Source organism: Salvelinus fontinalis, unplaced genomic scaffold (assembly GCF_029448725.1).
Source record: "Salvelinus fontinalis isolate EN_2023a unplaced genomic scaffold, ASM2944872v1 scaffold_0148, whole genome shotgun sequence".
In the NCBI taxonomy this organism is placed as follows: Eukaryota; Metazoa; Chordata; class Actinopteri; order Salmoniformes; family Salmonidae; genus Salvelinus; species Salvelinus fontinalis.
This window is the reverse complement of record NW_026600357.1, coordinates 149,078-167,310: the sequence shown is the minus strand read 5'-3', so window position 1 is coordinate 167,310 and position 18,233 is coordinate 149,078. Positions and strand designations below refer to the sequence as shown.

General features: G+C 42.5%; 1 protein-coding gene across 1 annotated transcript in view; it reads left to right on the top strand.

The window, feature by feature from the left end:
- Positions 1-6,630: 6,630 nt before the first annotated feature.
- The window catches only part of LOC129843503 (zinc finger protein 385B-like), a 148,341-nt gene continuing 136,738 nt past the window's right edge, over positions 6,631-18,233 (top strand). Inside the window, exon 1 of the mRNA XM_055912256.1 lies at positions 6,631-6,719. The gene's annotated coding sequence lies outside the window, so the exon portion shown is untranslated. The remainder of the gene's footprint in view (positions 6,720-18,233) is intronic.

The following is an 18,233-nucleotide window of genomic DNA, read 5'->3' as shown; positions in this document are numbered from 1 at the left end:
CCTCAACTGGCAGCTTCATTAAATAGTACCCGCAAAACACCAGTCTCAACGTCAACAGTGAAGAGGCGACTCTGGGATGCTGGCCCCTTGGGAACACAGGAGTGATGGTTGCTGGTAGGTTGCTGGTAACGGGCCTCTGTGCGCTTATGTAGATATTACATAAAAATCTGCCATTTCCAGCTACAATAGTCATTTACAACATTAACAATATCTACACTGCAATTATGATAAATTTTATTTTATTTTAATAGACAAAGGACATTTCTAAGTGACCCCAAACCTTTGAACGGTAGTGTATATGCAGAATAGATTCAAGCTCTAACCAGTTCTCTGCTGACCTGCTTACATTCACAAATAATGTATTTGGAGCAGGATGACATTAAAGCTTGACCACTGAAATTTATTAGCAGTATTACATGTTTTACAAATCTTGTTTTCTTGGGATGCTTGCAATGAAAGTAATTCCTTGATGCCTCTTTCTGAAATATGACTTGGTTCAACTCGTCTTTTTTAACCCTGGCTATACATGGTTTTCTTGAACTGACTGCAATTTTGAGAGCATAAATGTGGAAGAGGAGATCATTGGCTAAGAAAGTTGAAGTTAGCATTTCCTTCACAAAATATTATTTAATGTCACACATTACGCTGTTATGAAGCCTCTGTTGGAGCGTGTAGTCTGTCCTGTTTTCACTGCATCCAACTGTGAAATTAAGTTACTGAATTGCTGATTTGGACTGTTTGCTTTAAGTAATCTTTTGTGACATTCTTTGAAAGTGGATGTTTTCTTCAGAAATGTCAAAACAGGAAAGGCTTTACCCTCAAGATGATTAGGTAAATAGTTATATGTTGGAATAACATCAATACCTGAATCTGACTTACAGGACTGTACTTGCTTCGCGTTCCTAGGAAACTATGCAGTATTTAGTTTTTTTATGTGTTATTTCTTACATTGGTACCCCAGGTAATCTTAGGTTTTATTACATACAGTCGGGAGGAACTACTGGATATAAGAGCAACGTCAACTCACCATCATTACGACCAGGAATACGACTTTCCTGAAACGGATCCTCTTTTTTGCCCACCACCCAGGAAAATGGATCGGATCCCAGCTGGCGAACCAAAACAACGATGCCGTAAAAGGGGCAGACGAAGTGGTCTTCTGGTCAGGCTCCGGAGATGGGCACATCGCTCACCGCTCCCTGCTCGCCAATGTCCAGTCTCTTGACATCAAGGTAGATGAAATCCGAGCAAGGGTAGCATTCCAGAGAGACAAAAGAGACTGTAACGTTCTTTGCTTCACGGAAACATGGCTCACTCGAGACACGCTATCGGAGTCGGTACAGCCAGCTGGTTTCTTCACTCATCGCGCCGACAGAAACAAGCATCTACCAAGAGAATTCTTTTCGATTATAATCACAGTCGTGCATATTCCCCCCCAAGCAGACACATCGATGGCCCTGAACGGACTTAATTTGACTCTATGTAAACTGGAAACCACATATCCTGAGGCTGCATTCATTGTAGCTGGGGATTTTAACAAGGCTAATCTGAAAACAAGACTCCCTAAATTCTATCAGCATATCGATTGTGCTACCAGGGCTGGTAAAACCCTGGATCATTGTTATTCTATCTTCCGCGACGCATATAAGGCCCTCCCCCGCCCTCCTTTTGGAAAATCTGACCACGACTCCATTTTGTTGCTCCCTGCCTATAGACAGAGACTAAAACAGGAAGCTCCCGCGCTCAGGTCTGTTCAACGCTGGTCCGACCAATCTGATTCCACGCTTCAAGATTGCTTCGATCACGTGGACTGGGATATGTACCACATTGCGTCAAACAACAACATTAACGAATACGCTGATTCGGTGAGCGAGTTTATTAGCAAGTGCATCGGCGATGTCGTACCCACAGCAAATATTAAAACATTCCCCAACCAGAAACTGTGGATTGATGGCAGCATTCGCGCGAAACTGAAAGCGCGAACCACTGCTTTTAATCAGGGCAAGGTGACCGGAAACATGACCGAATACAAACAGTGTAGCTATTCCCTCCGCAAGGCAATCAAACAGGCTAAGCGTCAGTATAGAGACAAAGTAGAGTCGCAATCCAACGGCTCAGACACAAGAGGTATGTGGCAGGGTCTACAGTCAATCACGGATTACAAAAAGAAAACCAGCCCCGTCGCGGACCAGGATGTCTTGCTCCCAGACAGACTAAACTTCTTTGCTCACTTTGAGGACAATACAGTGCCACTGACACGGCCCACTACCAAAACCTGCGGACTCTCCTTCACTGCAGCTGACGTGAGTAAAACATTTAAACGTGTTAACCCTCGCAAGGCTGCAGGCCCAGACGGCATCCCCAGCCGCGTCCTCAGAGCATGCGCAGAACAGCTGGCTGGTGTGTTTATGGACATATTCAATCAATCCTTATCCCAGTCTGCTGTTCCCACATGCTTCAAGAGGGTCACCATTGCTCCTGTTCCCAAGAAAGCTAAGGTAACTGAGCTAAACGACTAACGCCCCGTAGCACTCACTTCCGTCATCATGAAGTGCTTTGAGAGACTAGTCAAGGACCATATCACCTCCACCCTACCTGACACCCTAGACCCACTCCAATTTGCTTACCGCCCCAATAGGTCCACAGACGACGCAATCGCAACCACACTGCACACTGCCCTAACCCATCTGGACAAGAGGAAAACCTATGTGAGAATGCTGTTCATCAACTACAGCTCAGTATTTAACACCATAGTAACCTCCAAACGTGTCATCAAGCTCGAGACCCTGGGTCTCGACCCCGCCCTGTGCTACTGGGTACTAGACTTCATGACGGGCCGCCCCCAGGTGGTGAGGGTAGCTAACAACATCTCCACCCCGCTGATCCTCACCACTGGGGCCCCACAAGGGTGCGTTCTGAGCCCTCTCCTGTACTCTCTGTTCACCCACGACTGCGTGGCCATGCACGCCACCAACTCAATCATCAAGTTTGCAGACGACACTACAGTGGTAGGCTTGATTACCAACAACGACGAGACGGCCTACAGGGAGGAGGTGAGGGCCCTCGGAGTGTGGTGTCAGGAAAATAACCTTACACTCAATGTCAACAAAACAAAGGAGATGATTGTGGACTGCAGGAAACAGCAGAGGGAGCACCCCCCTATCCACATCGACGGGACAGTAGTGGAGAGGGTAGCAAGTTTTAAGTTCCTCGGCGTACAAATCACGGACAAACTGAATTGGTCCACCCACACAGACAGCGTGGTGAAGAAGGCGCAGCAGCGCCTCTTCAACCTCAGGAGGCTGAAGAAATTCGGCTTGTCACCAAAAGCACTCACAAACTTCTACAGATGCACAATCGAGAGCATCCTGTCGGGCTGTATCACCGCCTGAGACGGAAACTGCTCCACACACAACTGTAAGGCTCTCCAGAGGGTAGTGAGGTCTGCACAACACATCACCGGAGGCAAACTACCTGCCCTCCAGGACACCTACACCACCCGATGTTACAGGAAGGCCATAAAGATCATCAAGGACAACAACCACCCAAGCCACTGCCTGTTTACCCCGCTATCATCCAGAAGGCGAGGTCAGTACAGGTGCATCAAAGCGTGGACAGAGAGACTGAAAACAGCTTCTATCTCAAGGCCATCAGACTGTTAAACAGCCACCACTAACATTGAGTGGCTGCTGCCAACATACTAACTCAACGCCAGCCACTTTAATAATGGAAAAATGTATGTAAAAAATGTATCACTAGCCACTTTAAACAATGCCACTTTTATATGTTTACATACCCTACATTACTCATCTCATATGTATATACTGTACTCGATACCATCTACTGCATCTTGCCAATGCCGTTCTGTACCATCACTCATTCATACATTTTTATGTACATATTCTTCATCCCTTTACACTTGTGTGTATAAGGTAGTTGTTGTGAAATTGTTAGGTTAGATTACTCGTTGGTTATTACTGCATTGTCGGAACTAGAATCACAAGCATTTCGCTACACTCGCATTAACATCTACTAACCATGTGTATGTGACAAATACAATTTGATTTGATTTGCTCACTGATACACTATGTATATAAAAGTATGTGGACACCACTTCAAATTAAAGGATTTGACTATTTCAGCCACTCCTGTTGCTGACAGGTGTATAAAATCGAGCACAAAACCATGCAATCTCCATAGACAAACATGTGCAGTAGAATGGCCTTACTGAAGAGCTCAGTGACTTTAAACGTGGCATCGTCATAAGATGCCACCTTTCCAACAAGTCAGTCTGTCAAATTTTTGCCCTGCTAGAGCTGCGGTGGTCAACAGTAAGTGGTCTTACTGTAAAGTGGAAACGTCTAGGAGCAACAACGACTCAGCTGCGAAGTGGTAGGCCACACAAGCTCACAGAATGGGACTGTCCTTGGTTACAACACTCACTACCGATTTCCATACTGCCTCTGGAAGCAACGTCAGCACAATAACTGTTCGTCGGGAGCTTCATGAAATGGGTTTCCATGGCCAAGCAGCCTCACACAAGCCTAAAATCACCATGTGTAATGCCAAAAGTCGGCTGCAGTGGTGTAAAGCTTGCTGCCATTGGACTATGGAGCAGTGGAAACGCGTTCACTGGAGTGATGAATCACGCTTCACCATCTGGCAGTCCGACGGACAAATCTGGGTTTGGAGGATGCCAGAAGAACGCTACCTGCCCCAATGCATAGTGCCAACTGTAAAGTTTGGTGGAAAATGAATAATGGTCTGGGACTGTTTTTTATGGTTCGGGCTAGGCCCATTAGTTCCAGTGAAGGGAAATCTTAACTCTACAGCATAGAGTGACATTCTAGACGATTCTGTGCTTCCAACTTTGTGTCAACAGTTTGGAGAAGACCCTTTCCTGTTTCAGCATGACATGCCCCCAGTGCACAAAGCAAGGTCCATTATACAGAAATGGTTTGTCGAGATCTGTGTGAAAGAACTTGACTGGCCTGCACAGAGCCCTGACCTCAACTCCAAGTAACACCTTTGGGATGAATTGGAACGCCGACTGCGAGCCAGAGCTAATCGCACAACATCAGTGGCCGACCTCACTAAAGCTCTTGTGGCTGAATGGAGTCCCCGCAGCAATGTTCCAACATAATTTTAGAATTAAATGTTCGTCAAGCAGTTATATCAGAGATTCTGTAAAGGCCCTCATTACATAATTCATAAAAATATATAGCTGTTGCTGTGTCCTCAATGTTTATAGATTCTATAGAGATAATCTCCACATAGATAATCTTAAAAGAGTCAAATTTAAACTGTGCCCAGTAGTGTTCTTTTTTGGTGGTTATCCCTGAATGACAGATTACTGAGATTACTGATTACTCAATCTGTAGGTCAACTTCTCTTTGCCAAGTGCTGGAAGATCAATAAAGCGAGATGGGGATACAGGGTTTCGTATTACAGTGGTGACCTTACATGAGAATCATAAAGTATAAGAATATCTGTAGTGTTGTTCCGAATTCTTTGTCTACTAAGTACTGCTGATTCTACAACTGCATTGCTTGCTGTTTGGGGGTTTAGGCTGGGTTTCTGTATAAGCACTGTGACATCTGCTGATGTAAAAAGGGCTTTATAAATAAATGTGATTGATTGATTGCTGCACATTTACTGCATGTGTGGGGTGCTTCTCCCTTTGTAATATTTGCTTGAAAAGAATGTCAAGAGTGCCTTTTATGTGTTGACGTTGAATGCTAAACATTGAAGTTTCTAATTATCTCTTGTATTTTCTCACAAATTACAATTTGGAGAGATGGGCTATGACCCATGAATCAGTCCAAAACCCAAGTTCAGGGGGCCAACCTTTGGATTTATTGCGTCCAAGGTGGGTTTAGGAAAATTGTTGGAAGGCTATGCATAATTAGGGTGATATAAACCTATAGCAACATGATTTTACTAGGATGCTATCTCAAATATATTATATTTGTCTGGCAAAGTGATTGACCGGATTTTTTGGCACATGTCAAGGCTGTCCTTGGGCTGATTTAAATGTGTAATGGTGCACCCATTACCATTAGGTTAATAGTCTTTAACAGGTATGCCATTCCATCATCGTTTACATTGTGTCTGTCTTTGTTTACATTTTATTTCACACTGGAAGCAAACAACTCATATTCAACACAACAACAGTACATGAATGTATTGTTTTGGAATTAATATAAAATGCAGGACTAAATACATATATCTATAACACAGTCCCCCTCCAAAACTAACCATATTTGGTTAGTAGAGACCCTACTGAGTATTTTCCACCCACTTTAGCTGATACAAGTACAAAAGTTATCTCTATAGCCCAATATACCAGTACATACATTGTATTTGTTCATTATTGGTCTTAATTTGTTTTAAACCATATTTTGATTTGTTTTCATAAATGTGTTATTGTATTTTCTTGTTGGCATAGTAAAAGTGGCTATAGAGTCAAATTCAATATCATTTGAATGAGTATCCATATTGCAATGTTTTGAAATGCAGTCTTTTATTTTGAAAGTTTCCTTATTACCATATGAAAGTAACGTGATTGTTTGTGCTGCTGGCAGAATACTACTCAGCTCCTCGCTGTCAAATATTTGGAGCGCGAGTCAGTGGAGAAGGCATTTGGAATAACCGGCCGGCAAGCAGCAAGAACAGAACGGAGACCGTTTTACTTTCCTGACACCCAAGCCTAACCACAGGTAAGTCAATAAACTGCAAGACGTGATTGATTATGAAATGCATTCGATCGGATTTCCTTGTATTTTACAGCGAAAATGTGCAGGTAAAAAGGTAAATAGATGGAGTCAATGGGAAGTTTCATATTTCTATTTCCACTAATACAGCAGCCAGTCCATTTTATTTCTTCACTTTTCACTAAAAGAATATACAAGGGGCATTTTGTTTTAATTTACGCTAAGATTAGTCTAGTTTTGGAAGGTATTTTCTTGGATAAAAGTTATCTGGAAGTTTTAGATTGCAATAAAATCGTTTCTTTATTCTTTGTCATTAGAATTTGAAAGCGCGCTTGTCGGCTCTGTGATATTGCGACCAAGTTATGTCAACTGAGCATCGTAGTGCATAGTTGATATTCTGCGGACCTGTAATGCACGTGTTATTAATACATAACTAGAGGTTATTTCTCATTGCTCGGCTCTTGCACACATGCCACCTGTTAGGAAATACATCGATGGCTTCGTGTCAAGAATATACTTTCCTTGGTGGCTAAATAGGACATGCATTTATTCCAAAAAAGAAGGAAATAAAAATAAATCTCTCCATCTAATTATTAGGTTTTAGGTTCTACAGCTACAGTGATCGTTTGGCGCAGGTCAGTCCACCTTGATTGTAGGCAAAGCGTGAGATAGAAGACTGTCTGCGAAGACTGATAGGCTAACGGTTTCGCTTTGTGTAGCATAGTGATAATGCTGTCAATCAATGGGCTACATTATACAAATCCATTATTCCGACTTAAGGTCATGTGTTATGTTGTCTGTTAGGCTATGTGTTTTGTTTCAATGGAAGAACTGTTGGAATGGAAGAACTGCACTGCCTACAGTGCCCAGAATGCTGTTTGAAATTGTTAGAATTATGTGGATGAGACTGCAGCAACCACCAATAGCTGCATTCACTTTTTTTTAACCTTGTTTGACATTGACAGATAATTTTCTATACACGATTTATTGCAGGATAGAATGAAAAAAAGTGATTTAGTTCTGTCCTTGAGCTGTTCTTGTCTATTCATGTTCTGTATTATGTCATGTTTCATGTTTTGTGTGGACCCCAGGAAGAGTAGCTGCTGCTTTTGCAACAGCTAATAAAATATGAAGTCACAACCATTTTTTATATACGTTTTATGGAGTATCTGTGGGTGCGTGTATGTGTGTGTTTTTATGTGTATGTGTGCGTGTGCATGCCTGTGTGTGTGGTGTGTATTTTGCATTGACAGACTGATTAGGGCCTGATCTATCTGTGGCCTGGTGACCTGGCATGTTCTGAGCGTGTTGTTCTGCCACCTGCCTGCCCGGCTGCAAACCATCACTCTTGGCAGGCAGGTTGAGGAGGAGCACAATGTTTTGTCATGGTTGCTTATTGACGACACTAATGGAGTACAAAGAGATTTTATTGAGTGGGTGGGGCAATGAAAGGTGTGTGTGTGTGTGTGTGTGTGTGCCTGCGTGCGTGCGTGCGTGCGTGCGTGCGTGCGTGTGTGTGTGTGGTGAGACAGAGAGAGGGAATGGTTGTATTCATTGTAACAAAATGGACTGGCTTTATTCAGTTGCAAACTATCATGCCAATCTCATGGACTGAAACTCCTTGTATCTATAACTCCTATTATCCCCAGCACCATTCCTTAATTCCAAATCAAGTGGTGCGGGGCTGTTGTTGGGCTGAAACACAAACTCAGGATTGGGGCTTTAATCGCCATCTATAATGAAGTCAACAGCTATTATTACTGCACACTTTGCTACTGTGCAAACTCTTAGGATAGGATAGGCATATGTGATCCCTGTCCCTGTCCCTGTCCCTGTCCCTGTCCCTGTCCCTGTTGTTTGACTGCTGCGGCTGTGCAGTGAGATGAGATGGCTTTGACTGGCAGACCTGGGTGAAAATTATATTTGAAATCTTTCAAATGCTTTTTAGCGTTTGCTTTTAGTGCACTGTATAGGGAATAAGGTGCAGACTGTAATTAGTCCCATTCTGTCTGGTATGATTTATAGAGCCTCCATCTCAGTGTGAAGGTGATCTATAGGATACTGAAAAACAGTCTGGATCCCAAATGGAACCCTATTCCCTATATCAGGCCTGGGCAATTCCAGTCCTCGCGGGTAACACTTTTCTCCCATCCCTAGAAAACACATCTGATTTAAACTAATTGCATTTTTAACTGAAGATCATGATTAGTTGATTGTTGGAGTCAGGTGTGTTAGCTGGGGCTGGGGCAAAAGTGTGACACCAATCAGGGCCCCGAGGACTGGAGTTGCCCAGGCCTGCCCGGACTGGAATTGCCCAGGCCTGCCCTATATAGTGCACTACTTTTTACCAGAGCCTTATGGGACACAGCACTGTAAATCCTCCTCAGCCCTCCACCTGTTCTCTCCTGTAGCTGTGGTTGTAATCTTTCTCAGTGTATTGGAAGCAATGAGATTGACACTGTTGACAATGATATGATGAGCCTTGTCTAGGAGCACAACACTACTGTTTCACACCCACTTTCTAGGTATGATATGTATGAGTGATGCTGACTGTAATCAACTTTTCAATGCATTTGGTACATTACAAACTAGAGGTCGACCGATTAATCTGAATGGACGATTAATTATTAATTAGGGCCGATTTCAAGTTTTCATAACAATCGGAAATCGGTATTTTTGGGCACCTATTTTATTTTATTTTATTTTTTTTATACCTTTATTTAACTAGGCAAGTCAGTTAAGAACACATTCTTATTTTCAAGGACGGTCTAGGAACGGTGGGTTAACTGCCTCGTTCAGGGGCAGAACGACAGATTTTCACCTTGTCATCTCGGGGGATCTAATCTTGCAACCTTACAGTTAATTAACTAGTCCAACGCAATAACGACCTGACTCTCTCTCGTTCCACTCCACAAGGAGCCTGTTACGCGAATTCAGTATACCAATGTTAGTTGCTATCTAGCATTAAACATATCTTATAAAAACAATCAATCATAATCACTAGTTAACTTTAACTACACATGGTTGATGATATTACTAGATATTATTGTAATGACCCGGCTGGGTCATAAAAGGAAAAGAGACGGACTCTAGGTGTGCAGGTCAGAACACAGGTTTATTCCTAAACTGGGCTATTGTTCAGGCCACAGCCGACGCCGCTAAATGCCGAACGTACACAATTATACCATGTCGAGTTAAGGGTCACTCTCATAGGAACAGATCAAGGCCCCGAACAGAAGAGAGAGAGATGAGACAGTAATCACTATTTATGCATTTCTAAACCCCACGGGATTACCCATCATACCCCCCCAACCTTTCCATCTGTCCTGACATATTTAACCCCTGCTAGTAGCCATGAGAACCATAACACACCCACAAACACAGAACACAATACCGGGTCGTTACATTATCTAGCGTGTCCTGCGTTGCATATAATCTGACTGAGCATACAAGTATCTAAGTATCTGATTGAGCGGTGGTAGGCAGAAGCAGGCGCGTAAACATTCATTCAAACAGCACTTTCGTGCGTTTTGCCAGCAGCTCTTCATTGTGCGTCAAGCATTGCGCTGTTTATGACTTCAAGCCTATCAACTCCCGAGATGAGGCTGGTGTACCCGAAGTGAAATGGCTAGCTAGTTAGCGCGTGCTAATAGCGTTTCAAACGTCACTCGTTCTGAGACTTGGAGTAGTTGTTCCCCTTGCTCTGCTTGGGTAACGCTGCTTCGATGGTGGCTGTTGTCGTTGTGTTGCTGGTTCGAGCCCAGGGAGGAGCGAGGAGAGGGACGGAAGCTATACTGTTACACTTGCAATACTAAAGTGCCTATAAGAACATCCAATAGTCAAAGGTTAGTGAAATACAAATGGTATAGAGGGAAATAGTCCTATACTTCCTATAATAACTACAACCTAAAACTTATTACCTGGGAATATTGAAGACGCATGTTAAAAGGAACCACCAGCTTTCATATGTTCTCATGTTCTGAGCAAGGAACTTAAACGTTAGCTTTCTTACATAGCACATATTGCACTTTTACTTTCTTCTCCAACACTTTGTTTTTGCATTATTTAAACCAAATTGAACATGTTTCATTATTTACTTGAGGCTAAATTGATTTTATTGATGTATTATATCAAGTTAAAATAAGTGTTCATTCATTATTGTTGTAATTGTCATTATTACAAATACATTTTTAAAAACCGGTGGATTTAATCGGTATCGGCCTTTTTGGTCCTCCAATAATCGGTATCGGTATCAGCTTTGAAAAATCATAATCGGTCGACCTCTATTACAAACAGTACATTACTTCCATGAGCTAACTGTAAGATGGTTTCTGGTCAAGGTTACATCATTATACAAACTGTTAACGAAGTGGAATGAATTGTTGGTTGCTTTGAATATAAAATATGTTTACACACACACACCTCTCTCTCTATCTCTCTCGCTCTCTTTTTTCTTTCTATCTGTGAATGCAGCAAATGTATTCACATTTCATATTTAGGCCTATTTTTACTCCTGGTGAAGCTGAGCCCAGGGGCTGCCTCTCGTAAAGTGGTCAGGAATGGGGCAGAAACTAATACATTGCCACCACGTCTCTACGGAGATTAACAAATGATAACCAGGAGACTGAGTCTGCATCCGAAATGGCACCCCATTCCCTATCTAATATATACCTATATAGTGAATAGGGTGCCAATTGGGATATAGCCTAGGATGGAGGGATGGAGGGAAGGCCCATTTCTTTTAAGGTATCTGTAACTAACAGATGCATATCTGTATTCCCAGTCATGTGAACTCCATAGATTAGGGCCTAATTATGTGACTTCAATTGACTGGTTTCCTCATATAAACTGTAACACAGTTAAAATCTTTGAAATTGTTGCATGTTGCATTTATATTTTTGTTCAGTATGGCAGGATGGAGGGAAGGACAAGGCTGGAAGGTAGAGGAAAAGAAGAGAAAGAAAGAAGTAGAGTCTTCTTCTTTCTTTCTAAAGGGGTAATGAATCATACAGTGTCGTTCCTGACAGGACTAGGGCGTTAGGTCCTATTTCAGGAGAAACAGAAAGTGAAAAGGAACACTGTCTGCCTGAGAACATCCAATAGAAATGTGATGTGTGAAATCTGTGCTACATACTTAGATATGCCATTTAGCTGATGCTGTTATCTAAAGAAACTTACAGTACCACGAGTGCATATATTTTTTATATGTGACCCCAGAGGGAATTGAACCCATAACCCTGGCGTTGCTAGGACCTTGCTCTTATTAACTGAACCGCACAGAATTACACATTACTTTTTATTTTCTTCTTGCATGTTTGTTTTAGTTACTACTTCCATTTCACCTCTGACTTAAACAGCTTATTTCACCCTATGGTTCTTTCTTTCAAGTGGCCTTTTAATTGCTCCCCTGCCTCTGGTCTTGTCAGGTTGTCTCATTGGCCACAATACTGTGTGGTTCACTGTCATGACATCCCCTAACTAAGCTCTCTTTATGCATGTCTTATTTCTCTGTTGTTTGTTTGTCTCTTTATCAAAATGCTAATGCTAACCCCTGACCCAGCATGACACAGCTAGTACACTGCCACGGGCTGGCAGGATATATGCTAATTTGGACATTTTCTTTTTGTCAGGAATTAAAGTTCATATTCCACAGCTTCTAATCTAAAACATTAAGATGTGTACTCATTGCAAAGGCAATACAGATCGTCAGGGGATGTAACTTTGCATTTCAGTACATGATGTCTAATTTATGTGTCATGAGTTTCTTGACTCTACACTATTATGGAACGATATGCAATACCTCAAATATGGTCACGCTACCAGTAGAATGAACACATAGTAAAAACAGCACAGAAGGCAGCAGAAAAGAAGAGGGCCTGTCTCAGAGTATGAGTGTTGATGTACAGTATAGAATCAGGTCCCCACTCTTATTCATTATGATTTAAAAGACAAAACTGATCCTAGATTAGCACCCCCTACTCTGAGACTCATTGTGAATACGGGTCTAGGAGGCAAGGTCGTAACATAACAAGCATCTACTGAGACATGCCAGAACCACTAACTGGACATACAGTGCATTCGGAAAGCATTCAGACCCCTTCACATTTTCCACATTTTGTTACGTTACAGCCTTATTCTAAAATGTATGTTTTTTTCCATCATCAATCTACACACAATACCCCATAATGACAAAGCAAAAACAGGTTTTTGAAATGTTGGCACATTTATAAATAAAATAAAAAAACTTAAATATCACATTGACATAAGTATTCAGACCCTTAATCAGTAATTTGTTGAAGCACATGGCAGCGATTACAGCCTCGAGTCTTCTTGGGTATGACGCTACCAGCTTGGCACACCTGTATTTGGGGAGTTTCTCCCATTTTTCTCTGCAGATCCTCTCAAGCTCTGTCAGGTTGGATGGGGAGTGCCGCTGCACAGATATTTTCAGGTCTCTCCAGAGATGTTCGATCGGATGCAAGTCCGGGCTCTGGCTGGGCCACTCAAGGACAATCATAGACTTGTCCAGAAGCCACTCCTGCATTGTCTTGGCTGTGTGCTTCGGGTCGTTGTCCTGTTGGAAGGTGAACCGTCACCTCAGGTCCTGAGCGCTCTGGAGCAGGTTTTCATCAAGGATCTATCTGTACTTTGCTCCATTCCTCTTTCTCCTGACTAGTCTCCTAGTCCCTGTTGCTGAAAAACATCACCGCAGCATGATGCTGCCACCACCATGCTTCACTGTAGGCATGGTGCCAGGTTTCCTCCAGATGTGACACTTGGCATCCAGGCTAAATAGTTCAATCTTGGTTTCATCAGACCAGAGAATCTTGTTTCTCATGGTCTGAGAGCCCTTTAGGTGCCTTTTGGCAAACTCCAACTCCCATCTCCACAGAGGAATTCTGGTGCTCTGTCAGAGTGACCATCGGGTTCTTGGTCACCTCTCTGACCAAGGCCCTTCTCCCCCGATTGCTCAGTTTGGCCGGGTGGCCAGCTCTAGGAGAGTCTTGGTGGTTCCACACTTCTTCCATTTAAGAACGATGGATGCCATTGTGTTCTTGGGGGCCGTCAATGCTACAGAAATGTTTTGGTACCCTTTCCCAGATCAGTGCTTCGACACAATTCTGTCTCAGAGCTCTACGGACAGTTCCTTCGCCCTCATGGCTTGGTTTTTGCTCTGACATGCACAAATCATGTCCAATAAATTGAATTTACCACAAGTGGACTCCAATCAAGTTGTAGAAACATCTCAAGGATGATCAATGGAAATAAGTTGCACCTGAGCTCAATTTCGAGTCTCATGATAAAGGGTCTGAATACTTATGTAATAAGGTATTTCAGTTTTTTGTGTTTTATAAATTTGCTAATATTTCTAAAACCTTTTTCCCTTTTTCATTATTGGCTATTTAGTGTAGATTGATGCAGAATTGTACTTATTTAATCAATTTTAGAATAAGGTTATAATGTAATAAAATGTGGGGAAAAGTCAAGGGGATTGAATACTTAACGAATGCACTGTATCCTGGATGAGAAGTTAAAATAAGCTGTATTTTGAAAAATAGACCCGTGCCCAGTCTGCTTTCTCTCTCTGAGTGGGTGCTACATTGCTACTGTAACCACTGACTGAACAGACACAGTCTGTAACGTCATCTTGTTCCTAAGGCTGTAATGTGGAGCCAGAGTGTGGTCCCTGCCAGACACTGGTCTGTATGTCCAAGTAGAACTGGGTTCATATACTGCTTGGAATGATTTCAAATACTTAAGCTGGTGTTTGATTTATCTTGCCTGGTGCAATGAAACCAATAGAATATTGCAAAAGTGCAAATCCCACTCAACTGGCACTCTAGGCAGGCCAAGCAGCAGCTCAGTACCAGAACTTTCATTAAACCACAGGTTAAGAAAAAGCCTGTCAACTACACACACAGCCAAAACTGGATACTGATCCAATCAGGAGTGTGTTTCTAACTTCCAAATGCAACAGCTGATACATTTTCAGTTTTACATGTATTTATTTATCACAGGAGTTTTAGTATGCAAAGGTCAAGAACCATGCATCCTCTGAAACACAACCCTGCCAAGCCGCACTGCTTCTCGACACACGGCTTGCTTAACCCGGAAGCCAGCCACACCAATGTGTCGGAGGAAGCACTGTACAACTGACGACCGGAGTCAGCTTGCATGCACCCGGCCCGCCACAGGAGTCGCTAGAGCGCGATGGGACAAAGACATCCCGGCCAGCCAAACCGTCCCCTAACCCAGACAGCGCTGGATCAATTGTGCGCCGCCTCATGGGTCTCCCGGTCAAAATGTACATCAAAACTAGACGTTAAACTGATGTTTGTGCCCAGTGGGCTATAACCTCAGTTGAATCTTTGTATTATGTGATTAACTTTACCACCTTTTCCTCTGTTGATATCTTTTTCTGGTTCCTGATATCTTTTTCTGGCCCTTTTACTATCTCCGCGGTTTTAGACGAAAGACTGACAGGGAAAAACAGCTTTTCTTGTGGGTTCTGAGTTGAGTGAATCTTTTAGTGTTTTAGTTACTCATGCAGGAGTGAACCTGGTTAAATATATATGTGTTTTAATTATTCAGGGAGTTCTTGACATCAGAGTTTCAGTGAGATGATCTGTTGAATCTTAGTTACCATTGACAATGATGCGGTTGTATTTTTTTAACATTTGATTTTTGAATTTCAGAAGCTACTTAATCACTTTTCATCTCAATTAAAATTGCCCACAGACAGGTGTGACTGTCACCTTGATTCAAGGCAAGCTGCCTGACACTGACTGAGAAAATAATGCCTCATGTCGTCTTTTTCTCTCACATTTGAGTCCTTAATCCCTTTTCCGCTCAATATTACCTTAGTTGTTGTAGCGTCAGCACCTTTTTTTCAATTAACATTAACCTAGTTGTTGTAGCGTCAGCACCTTCTTTTCAATTAACATTAACCTAGTTGTTGTAGCGTCAGCACCTTCTTTTCAATTAACATTAACCTAGTTGTTGTAGCGTCAGCACCTTCTTTTCGTATGGATTTCAATAAAGAGTGATTGAGTCAAATCAGGTAAAAAAGTGCAAAACATTGCAAAAATCAGTTTGAAGATTTTAACTCTATCAAACCTGTAAAAAATATGGGAGAAGTGAAATTCGGCAAGGAAGCAACATTAAGTTATGTGTAGAATGATTTGTATTGAGCGAGAGAGAGAGAATGGCTCAGTGACAGCTGGGAAACATTACAGCACCTCTAATCCTTTCAACACTGACACCACAGTGCCACGCAGGACACACACACACACTCTCCGCTGACGTAATAGGAAACACACCACGTTAACCATATCCTGATACTGACGAGAAACTGAGAGAGGGTCGGCTGCAGTCAGTAGGCCACACACTCACATTCACACACACACAGATGTCTTATACAACCACTGCGAATAGAACATGTCCACGGTCAGTCCCTGACATCTGCACTGCTTTTGAACCAGGTCATTAGAAAAGGCCTTTTAATAGAAACATTAAATGGAGTGTATGACAAGTGTACCACAGAGGGTTTCAAATAGAGTTGAACGTGTCCCAAATTACACCCTATTCCCTATATAGTGCAGAGGGCCCTGGTCAAAACTAGTGCACTATAAAGGGAATATGGTGCCATTTGGGATGCAGACATAGTCCCATATGGCAGGTGGACCACAGAGGTTAGCACAAAGTTGAGTCCTTGTTCTACTTCCTCTAGCTTGCCCTCCTTCCTTTCCCGTCCCTCAGCCTCAGGTACGTGTTTCTGTCTGGGAGTAACATTACAGGGATCATGAATACTTCCATTAGCTGCTGTTCAATTATTTGTGGTTCCACTAGATCTGTGGTCTCACTACATCAGTGGTTCCCAAACTTTGTATTGTCCCGTACCCCTTCAAACATTCAACCTCCAGCTGGGTACCCCCTCTAGCACCAGGGTCAGTGCACTCTCAAATGTTGTTTTTTGCCATCATTGTAAGCCTGCCACACACACACTATACAATATATTTATTAAACAAAAGAATGAGTGTGAGTTTTTGTCACAACCCGGCTCGTGGGAAGTGACAAAGAGCTCTTATAGGACCACGGCACAAATAATAATATAATAATAATCAATAATTTTGCTCTTTATTTAGCCATCTTACATATAAAATCTTATTTGTTCATCAGAAATGGTGCATAACTCACCCCATGTTAATGAGAATGGTGTGCTTGAAAGGATGCACATAACTCTGCAATGTTGGGTTGTATTGGAGAGAGTTTCAGTCTTAAATCATTTTCCACACACAGTCTGTGCTTGTATTTAGTTTTCATGCTAGTGAGGGCCGAGAATCTACTCTCACATAGGTACAGTATGTGGTTGCAAAGGGCATCAGTGTCTTAACAGCTCGATTTGCCAAGGCAAAAAACTCTGAGCGCAGCCATATCCAGAAATCTGGCAGTGGCTTCTGATTAAATAACATTTTCACAGAACCGCTTGTTGTAATTTTGATGAGGCTCTCTTGTTCAGATATTGATAAGTGGACTGGAGACAAGGCATGAAAGGGATAACGAATCCAGTTGTTCGTTTTGGGGAAAGTACCTTTTTAATTGCGCAACCAGCTCACTCAGGTACTTCGCTATGTCACATTTGACATTGCCTATAAGCTTGAGTTAATTTGCACACAAAATCAAACAATGATGGAAAGACCTGTGTGTTGTCCTTGTTAATGCAGACAGAAAAGAGCTCCAACTTCCTAATCATAGCCTCAATTTTGTCCCGCACATTGAATATAGTTGCGGAGAGTCCCTGTAATCCTAGATTCAGATCATTCAGGCGAGAAAAAACATCACCCAGATAGGCCAGTAGTGTGAGAAACTCGTCATCATGCAAGCAGTCAGAGAAGTGAAAATGATGATCAGTAAAGAAAACTTTAAACTAGTCTCTCAATTCAAAAAGACGTGTCAATACTTTGCCCCTTGATAAACAGCACACTTCTTCTGTATGTTGTAAAAGCCTTACATGGTCGCAGCCCATATCATTGCATAATGCAGAAAATACACGAGTTCAGTGGCCTTGCTTTAACAAAGTTAACCATTTTCACTGTATTGACCAAAACGTCTTCCAAGCTGTTAGGAATTCCCTTGGCAGCAAGAGCCTCTCGGTGGATGCTGCAGTGTACCCAAGTGGCGTCGGGAGCAAATTCTTGCACGCGCGTTACCACTCCACTATGTCTCCCTGTCATGGCTTTTGCGCCATCAGTACAGATACCAACACATCTTGACCACCAAAGTCCATTTGATGTCACAAAACTGTCCAGTACTTAAAACATATCCTCTCATGTTGTTCTGGTTTCCAGTGGTTTGCAGAAGAGGATGTCTTCCTTAATTGACCCCCGATAAACGTAACGAACAAATACCAGGAGCTGTGCCAGGCCCGCCACGTCTGTTAACTCATCCAGCTGTAACGCATATAATTCACTGGCTTGTATGCAAAGCTGTAATTGTTTCAAAACATGTCCTGCCATGTCA